The sequence below is a fragment of the Ambystoma mexicanum genome, chromosome 3q, assembly GCF_040938575.1.
Source record: "Ambystoma mexicanum isolate Mex_15411 chromosome 3q, UKY_AmexF1_1, whole genome shotgun sequence".
Taxonomy (NCBI): Eukaryota; Metazoa; Chordata; class Amphibia; order Caudata; family Ambystomatidae; genus Ambystoma; species Ambystoma mexicanum.
In genome coordinates this window covers 1,033,771,231-1,033,789,796 of record NC_090926.1, presented here as the reverse complement: position 1 = coordinate 1,033,789,796, position 18,566 = coordinate 1,033,771,231, and the positions used below count along the sequence as shown (strand labels likewise).

Genomic DNA, 18,566 nt, shown 5'->3' with positions numbered 1-18,566 from the left:
ATTCACATCAGCTGCTCACATAATGAGTGCACCCAAGCAAGCTTTGATACCCTACTCTCTCTACTGACCTGAACTACGGTCCCCGAGGGCGTTCATCCCACATGCACTTTACGGTCACACCAATGATATATATAGCGCTATACAAATGCCAAATAATATAATATAAAATAACATAACATTGTTTGTGCATCCTTGAATGGTCCACACTCTTGCTCATGGCCAGAGCTAAGTCTTTAAGTAAGGACCAGAGCTTGGCCAACGATAGTGATGTTGGAAGATTTATTAAAAAAGACGATAAGGCTGGTTCATGGTAAGTAAAATGTCAGGTAATAACAGGGAGGAATTTGAATATCCGCATGGGACGAGTGCACTCTCCTCAGCTTTTTTTGTTTGTTTAAAAGAATGAATAATGGTACAATTCCCGCACACATTTTCCACGCTCACCGCACAGCAGAAAAATAGTCATGTACTCTGGTAGGCCGCAGCTTACCAGCGCTGCCCTCCCCTATCATGTGTAGCTGACACCTGACAGCCGTGGTACATCAAAAGCCTTTGACCATGGGCAGCCTGATTAGAATCTCATGGCCCCATGGATTTACATCTCGATTGTCAAACCTTGCTGGTGGTGGGAAATACTGATGAATCTTAATTAGCAGGCCTCAGGGAAGGCCTGGGTGCAGGAAGTGACAATGGAGACCAGACGCCAACACCTCTTTGTAATGCAATATGTCAACTTAGTATAAAAGGGAAGTGAATATCCTGTCTGGAACCACTCCTTTCAGAGCAGGAAAGTATGTGAATTGTAGGAGATGAAAGTCTGCCTGCAACCCCTACTTCAAAGGAGGCCCATGTTGTGATCAGGCGCCACACAGGGCTCAGTTAATTAGGGAGACATTTTGATGTACAGCAGATGGGTGGGACTTAGAAGTATATGTTGTCATCCTTCCCCTGTCTATTGGCAAGCGCCCTGGTTCTGACCTGAAGCATCACTGAAGATTGTTGATGGGGACCCAGGATTGGCTCACTTAAGTTAGGCTTGGCCTACACCAAGCCCTATTTGGCTTTAAAAGAAGACTGAGCCCCTCACTGATCCGATCATCTGAAGACTTTGCAAGGAGTAAGAAGAAGGACTCATTTGGACCCAAGCTGAAGGTACAGTCTACCTTACATCTTCCGCCAGTGAAGGAAGGCTAGGAATTCCAAGAGGGAAGCAAGATCCCTCCCCTAAACATCTCCCAGGTGCCAGAGGGATATACCGGACACAGAGGACCCATCCAGCAGCTCCAGAACCGGTACCCAGCCAGCACAAAGCATGCCCTGCTAGGTTTTGACTGCAAGCTTCCTTGGTGGGAAGTGCCGTAGAGTCTCTGGACAAAAGACAAGGCCATTGCCTGCTAACACTTTCCTGAGTTTTGGGCCATCTGTCTTGAAAGGACACATGCCCTGCGAAGAAGCTAGGAGTGCCACACAAGCGTCCATCTTTTTAATGATAATTTCGAGACAGTTCAGTCCTCGAACCGCATCCGGCTGCACCGCTGACAGTTGTCACGCCACAGTCACCAGAGCTGTCTGAGACGCCTCGACCAGCAATCCAGATCCGCCAACCAGCACAAAGACAATGATTCTTGGCCCGAGCCGCCGTGCCGGACAGCCTGCAGACGTCTGTCCAGCCTCGCTTGCCGAACTGCCACAAACTCTGTCTTATGGGCTGCGAAGTGCCCTGGAACTGCCTCAACGCTGTCAAGCACCAAGAACTTCTTCAGCGCCAGGTACATTGTGGTTCTGCCCTCCTGGTCCTTCTCTGAAGGCCCATGGAGACAGTTACAGCCATTTGCTCCTTTGGTGTTGAAACCAAATTACATTGAATAGTAAGACTGATTGCTTTACCAAACTGTCAGTATCCAGAGTGCATCCCTTTACTTTGTGAAACTGTCTGTCCTCTGTGTTCCTTTACAGGGTGGGTTGTAATTGTAGTGTGCTAGAGCTGTCTGTGGTAGTAATAATAACGTAGATATTTGTATACAACCCTGACTGGACAGTCCCTCTATCATTGGGTAATAATTGTATTTTCGCTGTGTTGCAACTAACCAACAATCCATGACCTTGCGAAGATAATCCTGCCGTTCCGTCCACATTAACAAAATTGGGCAAGGAGGTCTTATAATTCACTTGCATTCCAATCTCTTTGGATCCCTTCTGGTGTACTAGAGGTGTGGAGTGGATTGCTGGCTTAGAAACCGATATTCATCCCTGGACCACTGGTGCCCTGGAAGTTGATTTGTCACACCCAGTAAACCCTGTGATACACTCAACATATCTCTGCCCACTCAGGTAATACAAACCAACAATAAGGAAAAAGAAATCGAATACATGACAAACACACTGGCAGAATAGATGCGACAATTGGCAAGAACTTTTACTGGGAACTCTGGGGAAAGCTCAAAACAAGAAACATGGTTATTACATGGCCACGCTAGTGGCCATGTAGTTATGGTTAAGTTGCTGTTTCCATAGGAAGAGCACTTTTTGGGTGGCTTATAACTTCGCTCTCCCTGGACGGATCCTCACCAAACTTTGCAAAAAAAGTAGTTGGGTCACTCTGAATCTTTTTGCAAAGTTTGGTGAGGATTTGTCCAGGGGGGGAAAAGTTATAGGGGAGGTCCCAAAACTTTTTTTTTCCCATAGACTGAATGGGAAAATATTTTGCGCACGGCTACAGCCCGAACCGCTGGACGGATTTACACCAAATTTGCGGCAGGAGCGGTGGCCTGATCCCAAAAGCGTGCTTTTGTAAATTTGGTGTAAATCTGTCCAGTAGTTTTTTAAAAAATGACCAAAATGTAAGGCAAAAAAATTAGTGATATCTGTGTTCGCTTCGCGGACGGACTTCCCTGTTCGCTCCGCGGACAGCACCCCGATTGGCCCATGGCCTTGCGTCATGTCCGCGGACATGCGATGTGTTCCCTGATTGGACGGCGAGGGGCGTGGAGCGCGTCAGATTTTCTGTGGCGCCCGCCATCTTGTATTCGCAGTCGACCGCGTACAGCGCAGTGAAACGTGGATAAAAAATTGTATTTAGTGCCGTGTGTAAGAGTGTTTGGGGAGGGTGGGGGAGTATGAGATAGGTTCAATGTTTTGTTTTTTATGTGCTAGACATTTTTGTTGCGTTCGATTTGTCCACGGAGAACACGGCTGTTCTGACATTTTGTAAATAAACTAAATGGTGGGGTGTTTAGAGGACGGAGTATGTGTCATTTTTGTTCGCAAGGAAGGTAAAAATGAGCTATGAACACTCGCGGTGTACTTAATTGTTTGTAAATACACAAACTGGGGGTGTCCTCAGGACGCTGTCCGTATTGTAATCTGTCTAGTTGAATGTGTTCTAAGAACACTCGCAGTGTCCCAAAATGGTTGCAATTACACAAAATGGGGGTTTTCTGAGAACGTTGTTTGTATTGTTCGTTGTCAGGGTGAAAGTGTTTTAAGAGCACTCCTTTTGTCCGCTAATAGTACAATTTCCTAGGGGTGTCAACCGACTTTTTGTCTACTAAAGAAACGATAAATCCAGCTGGTTTGCGCCGACATTATGTGATAATCCTATGACTGGCGCTATTGACCTGGCTGACTTGCTTTTGCGACACTAAATCATATCTCCCGCCCCTAAGCCTGATATTATCAAAGCATTCATATTCCCCGCCTCTCTCCGTGACGTTACAGGGTGCGTAATCAAACGCGCCCAGTCGTCTCCAGTACTACGCGACTTTACACAGAACCCGGAAGACAACACACATTATGTCACAACACAGCGCGCCACAATTCTGAATATGAAACTGTGATTTAAAAGCAAACAGCAAGATTGTAAATGTTGTAAAGTACATTTATTTGACATCAAATGTTTAGAGAATATTCAGCAATTTGCATTTGTCTTTGTTGTCGATCCGCAAAAGTACATGTTGAGACAAGCGATGTTCCTTTGCGGTACAGAGAGTGTTAGATCAGCTTACAACTCAGTGCGCCACAATTCGGAATATGAAACTGTGGTTTAAAAGTAAACAGCAGGATTGTACATTTGGTAAAGTACATTTATTTCACATGAAATGTTTAGTGAATATTCAGCGATTTGCTATTGTCTCTGCTGTCGATCAGCAAAAGTTTATTTGGATCCACGCGTTGTTCCTTTGCCGTAGATAGGCTGTTGGTTTATGATAAAAGCAGTAAATGGTCGCTCTGATAATCGGAAGGTTGCTCCAACAACGAGCCATTAGACCACCCTATTGGTTGGTATGTTGTTTGTAGCCGCTAGTACTGCGTAAGGGCATATTGGTCCTTGGCGATTGTCCCATAAAATGTTGAGGGTCATGAAGTTGCATATTTGGACCTGCACCTGGCAGTTGAAGACCCCATCCGCTGGAGTCTGTAAATCGTGACATAGGCAAAATGGAGCCACATACCTGTTTTAAAAAACATAAATTAGTATCAGCAGCCGATCTTCATTAAAAATCATCATTTTATTTATTAGGGCGTGAAAATATTTGCTATCGAAGATAGTGCAACAGAGTATGTTAATAATAAAATAATAATATTTTCCCATTCATATAGCGCTAAGAACCGTGAGGTATCTAAGCGGTGCTTATTATTAACCACGGTGTGTGGTGCTCATTTATCGACCACGGAAGGATGAAAGGCTGAGTTTGGACTTGCCGGGATTCAAACTTGCGTTAGCAAGCTGTGCACGGATGTCAAAGCGAGCGCTGTACTCGCTGTGCCACTTGACAGGCTACAGTGAAGTGGCACAGCGAGTAGAGCGCTTGACCGCCTATAGACCGGTTAAATTATTTTTATTAACCCACCCTGTGTCGTCTGCCTTTTTCAGAGCCCTCTAAAAGACAGGGGATCAATTCGGCGGTGATAGTGCGCGGAAGAAAACATTATGCCACTTTCAACGAACAAGTTCAACTTGAGCGGTCTTTAATGCTACGCTATTGTAATTATATTTGGTATAAAGTAATCTAAAGGGTAACTTAAAGTACAATTGCAATTTCCATTGTCTACGAGTGGTACAGTCCCCAAATACGACTCCGCGTGTGCCAACGATCTTTCGCATAGTGATATAATATATAAAAGTGGTTTCGTTTCAGAAATTTCATCTTTATCTTCTCTTACATTTTAGCAACACTCCTTCAAGAGAAGTCTTTCATCACAATCTCTGTCTGTCAAGGTCAAAACACAATACAACCTTATAGTCTGCTTCGTGAGCCTCTCCGGGGCCCGAGAAAAAAATGGAAGCAGCTGACCTTCACTGTGAAGGAGCATAAATTCTTACTTTGCAACATTCTGTGTAAAGCCATCTGTAGAAGTTGTGGAAGCAGCTGACCTTCACTGTGAACGAGCATAAATTCTTACTTTGCAACATTCTGTGTAAAGCCATCTGTAGAAGTTGGTTTTTGCACGCCATGTTTGTATATTGTTTGCGTGATATTAAAAAGAGTTTGTTTGAAGGACGTTATGGTTCTAAGTACAGCCGAAAGACCCCTGAAAATCGCAAGTTATGGTAAACTTTGAAAAATAACTGGCGCCACCACCGTGCACTGCTAAGACTAACACCCAGGACATTAAAGATGACATCGCAAATGTCATTGATGAAATCACTGATGACATCACGTGTGTATGTACTTTTCATGGAATTTGTGTACTAGGGATTTTTATTATAATGTTGCGAAAAAAGTGTCAAGGATATTGAAATAAATATCATACCGTTATTAGTGCTTTGAACGATGCATTGATATAAATAGCATTGTATTATGGGATTCTATCTAGTATACTGAGCTACTAATGGAGAAACATAGCATTGTGTGCAGAGTACAAGATGAAAGTATAATATGTGTAATGTTAATATGTTGAATAATGAAATAATAATTGTCCTGAAATGTTCGAAAATTCACAAAATGGGGTTGTTCTGAGGACGTTATTATTATTGTGTGATTGCTTAGCTGTATACAATGAGGGAATGGCACAGAGAGTAAAGTGGACGCCGTCTGCGGACACCGCAGCTGTTCGTGGACAGGGCGTGCTACATCCAGGTTTTTCCAGGAAATCCAACATGGAAAGAAGACTGTACGGATCAGCCAATCAGATGTCGAGGTTGTGGATTTGTGTTGAAAGAGACTGTGTGTGGTGAAGATGGCAGAAGTGGAGAAAGTCAGGGTGTTGGTGCTCGGAGATATGTTTGTGCATGGTTTACAGCAGTACGCTCAATGCAGGCATGTTGCAAAGAACTTTGATGTGAAAGGAGTGGAGGTGGTGTGGAGCAGTGTGCCTGATTGCAATGTACAGGGAATTGTACAAGTTTGTGAGGATATGGCCACGATGAACAGTCCGCATGTGGTAGTTTTGCACTATGGTGCTTTCCATTTGGGCAACGTCAGTGCCCCTACTTTGTTGGCTGATTTGGAACGCTTGGTTCAAGCAGTAATGAAGATCCTTCCAAATGCAAAAGTAATTTTTTCTGGATTACTACCTAGGGCAATATGGGACAATAGTTCAGTTTTTTGTCCTCAGCAAAATATTGCTAGGTGTGTCATCAACCGAGGCATGTGTGCCTTCATGCTTAGAGCTGGTATGTTCTTCTGTAACAATGAGAATATTGATGCCAGTAATGCTGTTAATTTTAAAGAAGATGGCATTTCTTTATCTTTTACGGGAAATGCCTTTCTATTTTGGAATGTAAGGGTTGCTTTGGAGAAGGTTATGTGAAGATTTTTGGAGTAAAGTAAGAAAATAAAACAAGAAAAAAAATGCAAAATAACAGGTGTCTGTCAAGCATCTGTAAAAAAAAAAAAAAACGGCTCTTTTCAGAGCCAACTTCAAAGGGGAAATGGGGCACACTATTTAAATTTACATTCACCACGCTCAGATTTTCGATGTGTCCGCAGACATGGCGGTAGTCCGCGGACATGAAAATCACTACGAGGGGGTTAGTATGTTCTATGTTACATGTATATGAAGTCAGGGATATTATGGTTAAGTTGTGCACTAAAAACCTATGAAATTCAGTGAAAAAACTTTGTTAAAGGGACGTTATGGTTAAGTTGCGCTACTAAAAACCTATGAAATTCAGTGAAAAAACTTTGTTAAAGGGACGTTATGGCTCAAAGTAAAACCAAAAAACCCCTGAAATTCGGCAGTTATGGTAACATAAGCAACCATAACTCGCGCCACCGTGCACTGCTAACACTAACACCCAGGACATCAAAGATGACATCACAAATGTCATTGATGACATCACTGATGACATCACATGGCTGGCTCTCCCTTTTTATCCTTTACTGACATATCGAAGCCACATAGTTTTCTTCAGAAACAGTCAGGAAGTAAAAATTGAAAAGGTACTATATTTGTAGACTTAGGGTCCAGTCACATCATATGAAACATATACATAGCGGAAGATACAGGCTTGAAAGAGAGCAATCCTTTCTGTGCATGAAGATAATCATTATGGTTATCAGCACTTTCTCATAGTTTTATTTTTATTACTCTACCTTCCCTCTATATGCTCATATTTGTATACATTATACTCACTCTCCATAGAGTGAATGGGAAAAAAATGTTGCTCGCGCCTACAGCCCAAACCGCTGGACGGATTTCCACCAAATTTGGACCAGGAGCAGCGGCTTGGTCCCGAAAGCGTGCTTTTGCAAATTTGGTGAAAATCCGTCCAGTAGTTTTTTTTAAAATGACCAAAAAGTAGGTAAAAAAAATTAGTGATATCTGTGTTGGGTTTGCGGACACACTTCCCTGTTCGCTACGTGGAAAGTGTCCTGATTGGCCAATCGTCTTGCGTGATGTTCGCGGACATGCAAAGTGTTCGCTGATTGGACGGCGTGGAGCATGAAGCGCGTCAGATTTTTCGGTAGCGCCCGCCATCTTGGATTCGCGGACGTCCCCGGACAGCACGGTGAAACTTTGTTCAAAATGTGTATTTTGTAGAGTGTGTTGGTGTGTAGGAGTGTTTGGGAGGGTGGGAGTGTATGAGATAGGATGAAAGCTGTGTTTTTTATGTGTTAGACGTTCTTTTTGTGTTCGATTTGTTTGCGGCCATCACGGGTGTTCTGAAATGTTCTAAATAAACTGACTAGGGGGTGTTCTAAGGAGTCAATATGTGTCAGTTTTGTTCACAAGCAAAGTGAAACTGTTCTAAGAACACTCGCGGTGTCCGGGGAGTGTTCATAGGGGGTGTCCTGAGGACGCTGTCCGTATTGTTCTCTGTCAAGTTGAATGTGTTCTAAGAACACGCGCGGTGTCCTGAAATGTTCGCAAATAAACATAATGGGGGTGTTCTGAAGACGCTTCTAAGAACACTCGCTGTGTCCGGGGAGTGTTCGTAGGGGGTGTCCTGAGGAAGCTGTCCGTATTGTTCTCTGTCAAGTTGAATGTGTCCTAAGAACACTCGCGGTGTCCTGAAATGTTCGCAAATAAACAAAATGGGGGTGTTCTGAAGCGCTTCTAAGAACACTCGCGGTGTCCGGGGAGTGTTCGTAGGGGGTGTCCTGAGGACGCTGTCCGTATTGTTCTCTGTCAAGTTGAATGTGTCCTATGAACACTCACGGTGTACTGAAATGTTCGCAAATAAACAAGATGGTGGTGTTCTGAAGACGCTTCTAAGAACACTTGCGGTGTCCGGGGAGTGTTTGTAGGGGGTGTCCTGAGGACGCTGTCCGTATTGTTCTTTGTCAAGTTGAATGTGTCCTAAGAACACTCGCGGGGTCCTGAAATGTTCGCAAATAAACAAGATGGTGGTGTTCTGAAGACGCTTCTAAGAACACTCCCGGTGTCCTGGAATGTTCGTAGTGGGTGTCCTTAGGACGCTGTCTGTATTGATCGTTGTTAAGTTGAAAGTGTTCTAAGAACTATCGCGTTGTTCTGAAATGTTCGTAGGGGGTGTCCTGAAAACAGTGTCCGTATTGTTTGCTGGCAAGTTCAAAGTGTTCTAAGAACACTCACATTGTTCGCGGACATTAAAAGTTTCCCATAGATCATAGTTGAAATGTTTGACTCTATGGATGTGATATGCTGCAGTGGTTGTTGCCAGGGCATAGAGTCTTGGGTGCATGGCCATTTGGCATATCACATTCATATTTGCTTATAACTTTGGGTGAAAAACAAATGTATAAGGAACAAAGGTATTAGATACTATGGATGTGATATGGTGCTATGGTTGTCCTTATTATTGTATACTTACTGTTTGGTCTAGTAATGGGAGTCCATGTTTTTCTTCTTCATTTCTGTGATAAAAGAAAATAGCATGTTAGTATTAGTATTTTGTAATGACTTATTACATTGTATAAGCAATATTTTTTTCGACCCTCATATTTAGTACAAATCAGAGTACTGTGCAATTTGCTCAGTTTCTGTATTTGTTGCTAAAATCATTGGGTTTGTGGGAGAAAAAAAAATCCATGTTGGATTAAAAAAAAAACCTTTTTCTGTTATGCTACAGTTTATTTGTTTGTTTGTTTTCAGTGTTCAATTGTTGTTTCTGGCTAATGCTTTATACTTTGCTTTGTTGTATTTTTTTTGGAGCAGTAACAGATTCTTCATTTGTTTTGATATTATAAAATTTTGGAGCAGTTAGATACTAATTGGCGTATTCTAACTGTCTATTTTTTTAATATATTTTAGTGGTTTTGATTTATCTATTTGGATATTGTTAAATTTTGGGACAGTTAGATACCAATTGGCGTATTCTAACTGTGTATTTTTTGGCCTAATTTAGTGGTATTCATTTATCTGATTAGTTGTTGTAGAATCTTTGAGCTGTTAGATAGCTTTTGGAGTATTCTAACCGTTTATATTATTTTAACACAAATTTATAATTTTGGGACAGTTAGATACCAATTGGCGTATTCTAACTGTGTATTCTTTGGTCTAATTTAGTGGTATTCATTTATCTGATTAGTTGTTGTAGAATCTTTGAGCAGTTAGATAGCTTTTGGAGTATTCTAACAGTTTATATTTTTTTAACACAAATTTATTTAAAGGTTTAAATAAAGTTTATTTATCAAATTTTGGTTTTAAGAACATCAAATAAGCGTTTGTAAGATTTGCTGGTAATCTCTGCTTTAGAGTAATGGTACTATCATTACATTCAAACCATCCACATTTCTTTTTTATATATGCAGTGTAGTGCCCTGAATTGGTTGTGGCTCCTGCGTGGTAGATTATACCTATTGTTGTGAAGGTTTTCTTACCAAGTGATATTTGACCATGTGTGAATCCAGTCAGCTTGCAGTTGTTTTTGGTACCATCTGCATTGTAACGTAGAAGCATTAGTATTACGTATTTACTATGTGTTTGTATTACTAACGTGGAGCGATCATCTGAATTGCAGGTAGAGCATAATGTACCATGGTTTGCATTTTGTACAAGTTGCTGAAATGGAATGGATTCACAATTTGGTATTGATATATATATATATGAAGCGTTCATTGGGGATTTCTTCTTGTGTCACATTGTTGCAGAGAGTGCCTGTATGTTTCCACATGTATGAAATCTGAAAGATTTCATTTATAGGTATGTTTTTGTTTTCCAGTACTTGTAGTAAGTACATTAGAAATTCTTTTGGATCTTCCTGTGAGTTTATAGTGAATTTCACCATTCCAGCACAGTAGTCCAATTGTCGTCTTATTCCAAAAACACTATATGTGTTGTCAGGATTGTTTGCTGCATTTCTGTGAAGTACTAACATTTGCAAACACAATGGGTCTGTACTGTGTAAGTAAATGTTGTCAACAATTGGTGGTAATTGAAATAGAATATTCATTGCTACATTTGCATAGCAACTTACACCAACTATATTTGAGAATTTAAATGGTCCAGGTAGTTCTGTATCTAACTGCTTTTTTGGGAGTTTGTCTTCCTTCTTTAAAGAAGTACCTGGTTTACTTTCTCTAATTGATTCTTTTTTGTTTGTGGTACTTGATGAAGTATTAGTTTCTTTTACTCTCTTTGGAGGATTTGCAGTGACGTCCTGTTGCATTTCTGTTTGATTTAGTTTTCTTTTACAACGTTTTAGTTTTTGTGGAACAGAATATGTGTTTAGATGGGGAGTGTATAGTGAGCGAAGTCTATTATATTCTAAAATGCAAGGAATATCAGCGTTTACTTTACTTGCATCAAAGTTGATTAGAAATAGACCGTCAAGTGTACGTAAGCGTGATAGTGCTACGTAGCTCATGCCTTCTTTAAAGACTGTGTTACCAATATCTATCATTGCTTTGTCTAGGGTAAGACCTTGTGATTTATGAATCGTGACTGCGTATGCAAGAGTTAGAGAAAATTGTTCTCTGCGTACATACATATCTTTGAAGAGAAGGAATCTAGCTGTTGAGCGTCCTATCCGTTTTACTTCTGAAAGTTTGTCAAAGAGTATATTGACAAACTGAATTTTGTTGTCACATGGGTATGTTTGAAAGCCAACAACTGTACCCAGTGCTCCATTAACTAGTCCTTGGTCCACGTCACGGTTACGTTTAAGCATTACTCTGCAATTTAAGGATAATTTTAAGATCTTTTCTAAGCCTGCTGTGTTTGAGATTGATTTTTCTAAATTATTTAGTCTTGTTGTGGCTTGGTCACACATGGGTAGTGTCATACCATGTACATCTAGTTTGTCTGTGGCGCTAATTTCCATTATTGGTTGCATTTCTTTACTTAGCATGATTTCATTGAATTTGAAACAGCTTGCAAGAGTTGGCATTAAGGCCATACAATTGACATTTTTGTGGGCTGATTGTTCCATAACATCTGTAGCACATGCATTATCGCCATAAAGTGCATTAATGTGCCGGGTTTTCAATGTTGCTTCTGCTTCTTTAGAAAGTATACCAACTCTCAAACTTTTTAAAATGTTGGCATAAGTTAGATCTGCAGATTGGCGCATGTTTTCTGTTAATTTTCTGTATTGGAAATGTTGCCAAAGGTTGACATTTCCAATGCTGCCAACAGTTTTACGGCAGAGTTTGTGCCCTAATGTTTTAAAAATAGGTTCACATTTTACTGGTGTTAATTGAAGCAGATCTCCAAAAACAATAATGTGTTTTCCTGCAAAGAGCTCTTCATAGTCTGTTTTGAGTACTTCTTGTAATCTGAGGTGAATCAAAGCTAACATCAGGTTGGAGACCATGCTCACTTCATCTATTAGTAGCATTTTCATTTGTTTCAATACTCTGCATAATTCCATTGCAGCTTCTGCAGAAAGTTTGTAATAGTCTAATTTGTTCTGGTGTTCTACTGATAATAGTAGTAATCAGTGTAATGTAACACCACCTATGTTGTAGGCAGCTAAACCTGTGGGGGCAGTGACAACAGCTGACAGTTTGTTGTTTGTCAATTGTTGAAGGAACTTACTAATGATTTTCATTAGGAATGTTTTGCCAGAACCAGCTTCACCACTGACGTACAGTAGTATAGGTTTATAATTATGGCAGGAACATTCTTTATTTTCATGTTTTACACCATGTGCAATTTGTTTTGTTACTTCTTGAAAAATGCTACTTTGCTCATTGTTTAGTTTTGATTGTAGTATAGTTAAGTCTTCCTTATCTTCATACTAACACATGGTGTTTTCTACTTCTATCATAGCTAATTCTGCCTCATTTGTTATTAGTGGTTCTCCCAGTGGTTCTTGGCTTCCTGTTAATGAAGGTTGACTACTGTCAGGAGTATCCTTATCTAGTTGGGCTTGGAGTTCTTCTTCATGTTGCTGTTCATTTTGCAACATTGTTTTGTACTGTGTAAAGTTTACATCAGTTATAGTGCTTTCATTTGCTTTGAAAGCATCCTCATATGAGTCATAGTTATCTAGTAATTGTTCTTCTTTTCTCCATGGTTTGAAGAGTTGTAGCAGGGACATGTAATATACTTCTTTATGTTGAGGAGTCTTCAATGACAATTTGATATGATTAATTAAATTTGGTGTAGTGAGTTTAACTAAGATGCCTTCACAGTCTGTCACTCTATATTTACCTTTTTTTATCAGGTTTCATATTATTTTTGTATGTGTAGTTTTGGGCTATTTGGTATAGACACATGTTTTCCAAAGTATTACTTCTGTTTGGGTAGTATGTGTCCAAAATATTGTTTTTTAAAATGTCTTGGCTGTTGGGATCATGTTTGGCTATTGTTTCTATATCTTCATATGATTTTAGAACTCTTTTTCTAGATTTAGCTGGACCAAGACTTAGCCATACTATAGTTTCAGATTTACCATGCAATGAAGTACCAGTTAAATGATCAGCTGCTTTATAAGATCCACATTCTCTATGGGTGAGAATTTTTATGCCCAAGCTGTATAATTTCTGAGATACTGTTTTATCTGATGACAGGTCATTCCAGAGGTCTTGGAGCTCTGTCTTTTCTGCTTTAGGTAAGTATGCTGTGACATATCATGCAACTGCAGTAGAATTGTCTGCAATGTACTGCACATCTATGTTGGCATTCCATAAGTGGGCAATGATTGCATTATAATCATTGATATATTTTTCTTCTTCTTTTCTTTTTATGTTATATGTATTTTTAGGTGACTTACCTTTAACACTATGTCTAACTGAAGACATGAGGTTGTTTACTTGACCTGTATTTGTAACTGGTCTAGGGAAACCAAATCGACATTTGGTGTAGTATTTGCCTTTGTTTTTGTATTTGCGACGACAATATTTTCCACATTTGTGTCTTTGAAATTGTAAAATTTGTGCACGAAGATCACTATTTGTGGCTTCTGATGGAATTTCACAAGTGACATATTTTTCAATACACTGTAAAACAGTGGCATCACTGTCTTGACCAAATTTAGGAGCATCTTTAATCCATAAAAGCATGTGGATATGTGGTGCTCCTCTGGCTTGGTATTCTTTTCTCCAAAAGAAGTGTTGCACTTCTCCAAGGGGAGGAACAGTTTTATTACAAATAAAATGTAGCATAGCAATGAAGCGATGGTGAAAATATCCTGAAACATTAACAGGATCCAAAGAACAAAGTTCTCCAGGTGTTAGAATATCTATGTTTGTTTTGTTTTTATTTGATATGCGTAGGAAATCATGTAAATCTTCCCATGCATATTCTGCACAACTTAATGTAACAAACCAAGTGGGTGGGCCAAGGTTTCTGATCATACAACGTACATCTCCATGACGTCGAAACCAGTACTCTTTAGTACCACGCATATTTGCTAATAGATTTGTAATATTTGATTGTAAAACCTCATCCTTTTGTTGCACTTTCTCTAATAATTGTGTAGCTGTCATATTTTGAAAGTGTGATCCTGATTTTAATATGTGTGCAACTCCGTAACATAAAGTTGCTAGTTCACTTTCAAAGAGTAGGTGGAATATGTATTCCACATTTTGTCTAAATCTGTCACCAGGATTGGTGATATCCTCGCCAGAGAACGTAGAATCCGATTCACCACCCTCCCCTAACTCCTCACCTTCGTCTCTTCTTCCTGTACCCTTCTTTCCTTTACTTCTTGTCGCTCCTTTTTTTTATGTAGGTAGGGGCGCCCACGGAAGGAAGCCACCGTGTCACCCAAAAAGGGTTTCCGGTGCCTCCTCCCGGGAACGCTGGGAAGGGGAAAAAGCCAAAGGGCACAAAAAACCCCTAAGCGACCTGCGTGACTCTCCTAAGGAATGGGCTGGTATGCTGGGAGATTGCAGTCGGCTGAAGCTGAACTCCGTGGTAGAAAGGATGAGGCTCCGGAGGAAAGTAGACAGTAAGTAGTACGGAATCTCACAAGGAGAACCAAGTCCATAGGTGAAGCACAATGAATAGGCAGTCCTTAAACAGGCCGGGATCTGGTACACGGGAGATCACAGAGGAAGGTATCCGAATAGAAGAATCAGCAATCCAAGAAAACAGGCCTAGGTCTGGTACACAAGGAGGCAGGCAGGAGGAGGAAGAAAACAGGAAGGGGAAAAAATAAGGAGGAGGGACGGAAGCAGAGAAGGAACGGGAGAAGGAGGGTGGCGAGGAGAGAGAGAGAGGGAAATAGTAGAAGGAAAAAAGGGGCAGCAGGCAAGACAAGGGGAAGAGGACAAGGGCCCGATAGAGATCGGGTACAACAGCAGCGAGTGCGAGGGAGGGAAGAGCAGGCAAAAGGCAGACAGCACTAACGGAGGAAACCGGAAGCGTTGCAACGCGTACACAACCCGGAAGGAGCTGTATTTATACTCCGGGCCGCGTAAGCGCGCATACGCATGGGCGGAGCTGCAGGTGGGCGTGACAGGCTACCAGCGTGCACGGCAGGATAATGTCCGCGCCGCCAGCGGTTCCACAGGCGCCAAGTGATGCGCAGCATGACAGTATGCCCCCTCCCAAGGGACCCTCCCTCTGGTTTGCCTGGATGGTAAAAGTGGAACTTGCGCAACAGAGTAGGGGCAGAAATATGGGAGATGTGTTCCCAGGAATTCTCAGTGGAGGGGAAGCCCTTCCATCGTACAAGGTACTCTAGTCTGCCTCTACGATACCTGGAGTCGCATGTTTGAGCTACTTCGTATTCTTCCGGAGTGGAATCCTGAGGAATAGCAACTCTCTCAGCTTGACGCCTCCAGGTATCAACATGAAAGGGCTTAAGCTGAGACGCATGGAAGACAGGATGAACTCTATTCAGGCTGGTAGGGAGTTTAAGACGGAAAGCCACAGGGTTGATCCTTTGTACAATCTTATAAGGCCCTAAAAACGTCGGGGATAGCTTGGATGAATGGGCCCAACGAGGTAAGTATCTCGTAGAAAGCATTACTCTGGAACCAACCTCCCAACCTGGTATGGGTTGACGATGTCTGTTGGCTTGGGATCTATAGCGTTCCTGCGCTGCCTGAAGGCTTTCCCTAGCCTTCTTGTGTATCTCTCTAAGGCGGGTGAGTGAGGAATCCACAGATGGTATATTAGTAGAAAGACAGGAGACAGGAAGAATAGACCGGGGATGGTAGCCATAGTTACAGAAAAAAGGACTAAATCCTAGAGCTGAGTGCACGGAATTGTTGTAGGAGAATTCGGCCAGAGCCAATAACGAGTGCCAGTTGTCTTGTTGGGAATTAGTAAAACACCTTAAGTATTGTTCTAGAGTTCCATTTAGCCGTTCAGTTTGACCATTAGACTGGGGGTGAAACCCCGACGTGAGAGCTCTTTCAATCACCAGCCGCTCACAGAGAGCCTTCCAAAAATGAGAGGTGTTTTAACTTCTCCTGTCAGAGATGATCTTAGAGGGCATACCGTGCAGTCTAAAGATGTCTTGGAGAAATACTTCGGCCATGTTGGCTGCAGTGGGAACTCCGGGCAAAGGGGAAAAGTGAGCGATTTTTGCAAATGAATCAACCACCACCATTATACATTTGCACCCCTGTGAGATGGGGAGATCCACAATGAAATCAGTAGAGACTGAGCTCCAGGGGCCTTCAGGCACAGCACATGGTTCGAGTAATCCAATAGGTCGTTGACGAGGGGATTTACTTCGGAGGCAGATGATACAGGATTGAACATAACGATCCACGTCCTCCCTCATTCTAGGCCAGTAGAAGTGACGACGAAGGAATTCCAGGGTGCCAGTACAGCCCCGATGACCAGCAAGTTTTGTGTCGTGACACCAGTTTAAGGCCATCTTGCGAAAGGCATGCGTGGGTAGGTAGAGTCTACCCTTGACCAGATAAAGACCATCTCTAATTTCGTACGCCAAGCCTTTGGGATGTCTCTCTACTTCAAAGCGCCCTCCCGATTAATCTTTTATTTGACTGAGGAACGTCGAAACCATTCTGACACTTCTGGGTCGGGGAAACATGTGTTCACGAGGAGACTCGGAATCGGGTAGGTAATCACAACGCCGTGAAAGGGAGTCAGCCAAAACATTCATCTTTCCTGGGATATAAGTGATGTGAAAATCGAATTGGGCAAAGAAGTGAGCCCATCGGGCCTGTCGGGTGTTGTAGCACTCGAATTGCCTCAGGACTTGCAGGTTCTTGTGATCAGTCCGGATTGTAAATGGATACTTGCCTCCCTGAAGGAGATGCCGCCATTCCACACAAGCCGATTTCATTGCTAGTAATTCTCGTTCAATGACAGAGTAGTTTCTTTGACTGGCGTTAAGTGTCTTCGAGAAGTAGGCGACAGGATGCTCAACTCCCCGAACCTCTTGAAGAAGGACAGCTCCTATGGCAGCAGCAGAGGCGTCGGTCTCCAGGATGAAGGGCAGCTCCTGGTCAGGCTGTAGTAGTATGGGTGCAGCACAAAAGGCTTTCTTAAGATCCCCAAAGCTATCCTCGACCTCAGCCGACCATCTGAACGGCTCAGAAGATTTCCTGAGGAGAGTAGTGATGGGCAGGATCTTCTGGGAGAAATTGGGAATTGAACCTACGATAGAAGTTCGCCAGACCCAGGAATCTTTGAATTTCTTTCACTGAAGAGGGTGAAGGCCATTCTAGGATGGATGACAGCTTGTGGGGGTTCATTGAGATACCCTGACTGGACAAGATATAACCCAGATAAGGTATGGATGAAGCGGAGAACACACATTTAGCAAGTTTGACTGATAAGTGATTGTTCTTAAGCCTACGGAAAACTTCCTTGACATGTTCCTCGTGTTCTTTGGAATTTTTGGAAAATACTCGAATATCGTCAAGATACACTAGAGTTGTTTGGCACAACAAATCGGAGAACAGTCTGTCCATAAAACGTTGAAAAATAGAAGGGGTATTAACCAACCCAAATGGCATGACCTGATACTCAAAGAGCCCGAACGGAGTCCGGAAGGCAGTCTTCCATTCATCTCCTTTCTGTACTTGGAGAAGGTGGTTGGCGTTCCTTAAATCAAGCTTGGTAAAAGTTGTTGCACCGTGGACGGCTTGTAAGATCTCAGTTATCAAAGGCATCGGATAACGATCTTTAACAGTGACTTAATTTAAGCCTCAATAATCAATGCAAGGTCTTAGGTCCTTCGAATCTTTTTTGGAAACGAAAAACAAGGAAGCTCCAGCAGGAGACTTTGAAGGTCGGATCAGCCCGTTGGCCATGTTACCGTCCAGATAACCTCTGAGAAATTGTTTTTCCTCCAGCGACAGAGGAAACATTCTGCCGAATGGTACTAAAGCTCCCGGAGTTAGTTCGATGCAACAGTCCTCAGGTCGGTGTGGAGGTAGTTCAATAGGTATCTTTTCTGTCACAACCTCTGAGAACTCCCTTAGGTAATGGGGCAAGCAATGGACAGACTTGGTCTCACAACTATTAGATGTCTTGACAGTTTCGAATCTTGGCTCGGGTAAACACTCAGCTCTACAGAATGAAGATTGAAAATTCAATAGATTTTTTGACCAGTCAATGCTGGGGTTGTGCTTGCGTAGCCAGCAGATTCCCAGAATGATGGGGAAGTGCGCGGCTCTGATGATGTCAAATACAATTCTTTCTCTGTGCTGTTGTATCGACAAGGTGAGTTCCTCGGTGGTGTGGGTGATCATGCCTGAGCTCAAGGGTTCACCATCCACTCCTTCAACCTTCTGGTCTTCCTGTTTGGCAATTCCTTTAAGACC

General features: G+C 42.1%; 1 protein-coding gene across 4 annotated transcripts in view; it reads right to left on the bottom strand.

Annotated features, from left to right (window-relative positions):
- Positions 1–18,566, bottom strand: part of RBFOX3 (RNA binding fox-1 homolog 3) — a 3,087,537-nt gene that overhangs the window by 2,183,183 nt on the left and 885,788 nt on the right. The window lies entirely within an intron of this gene.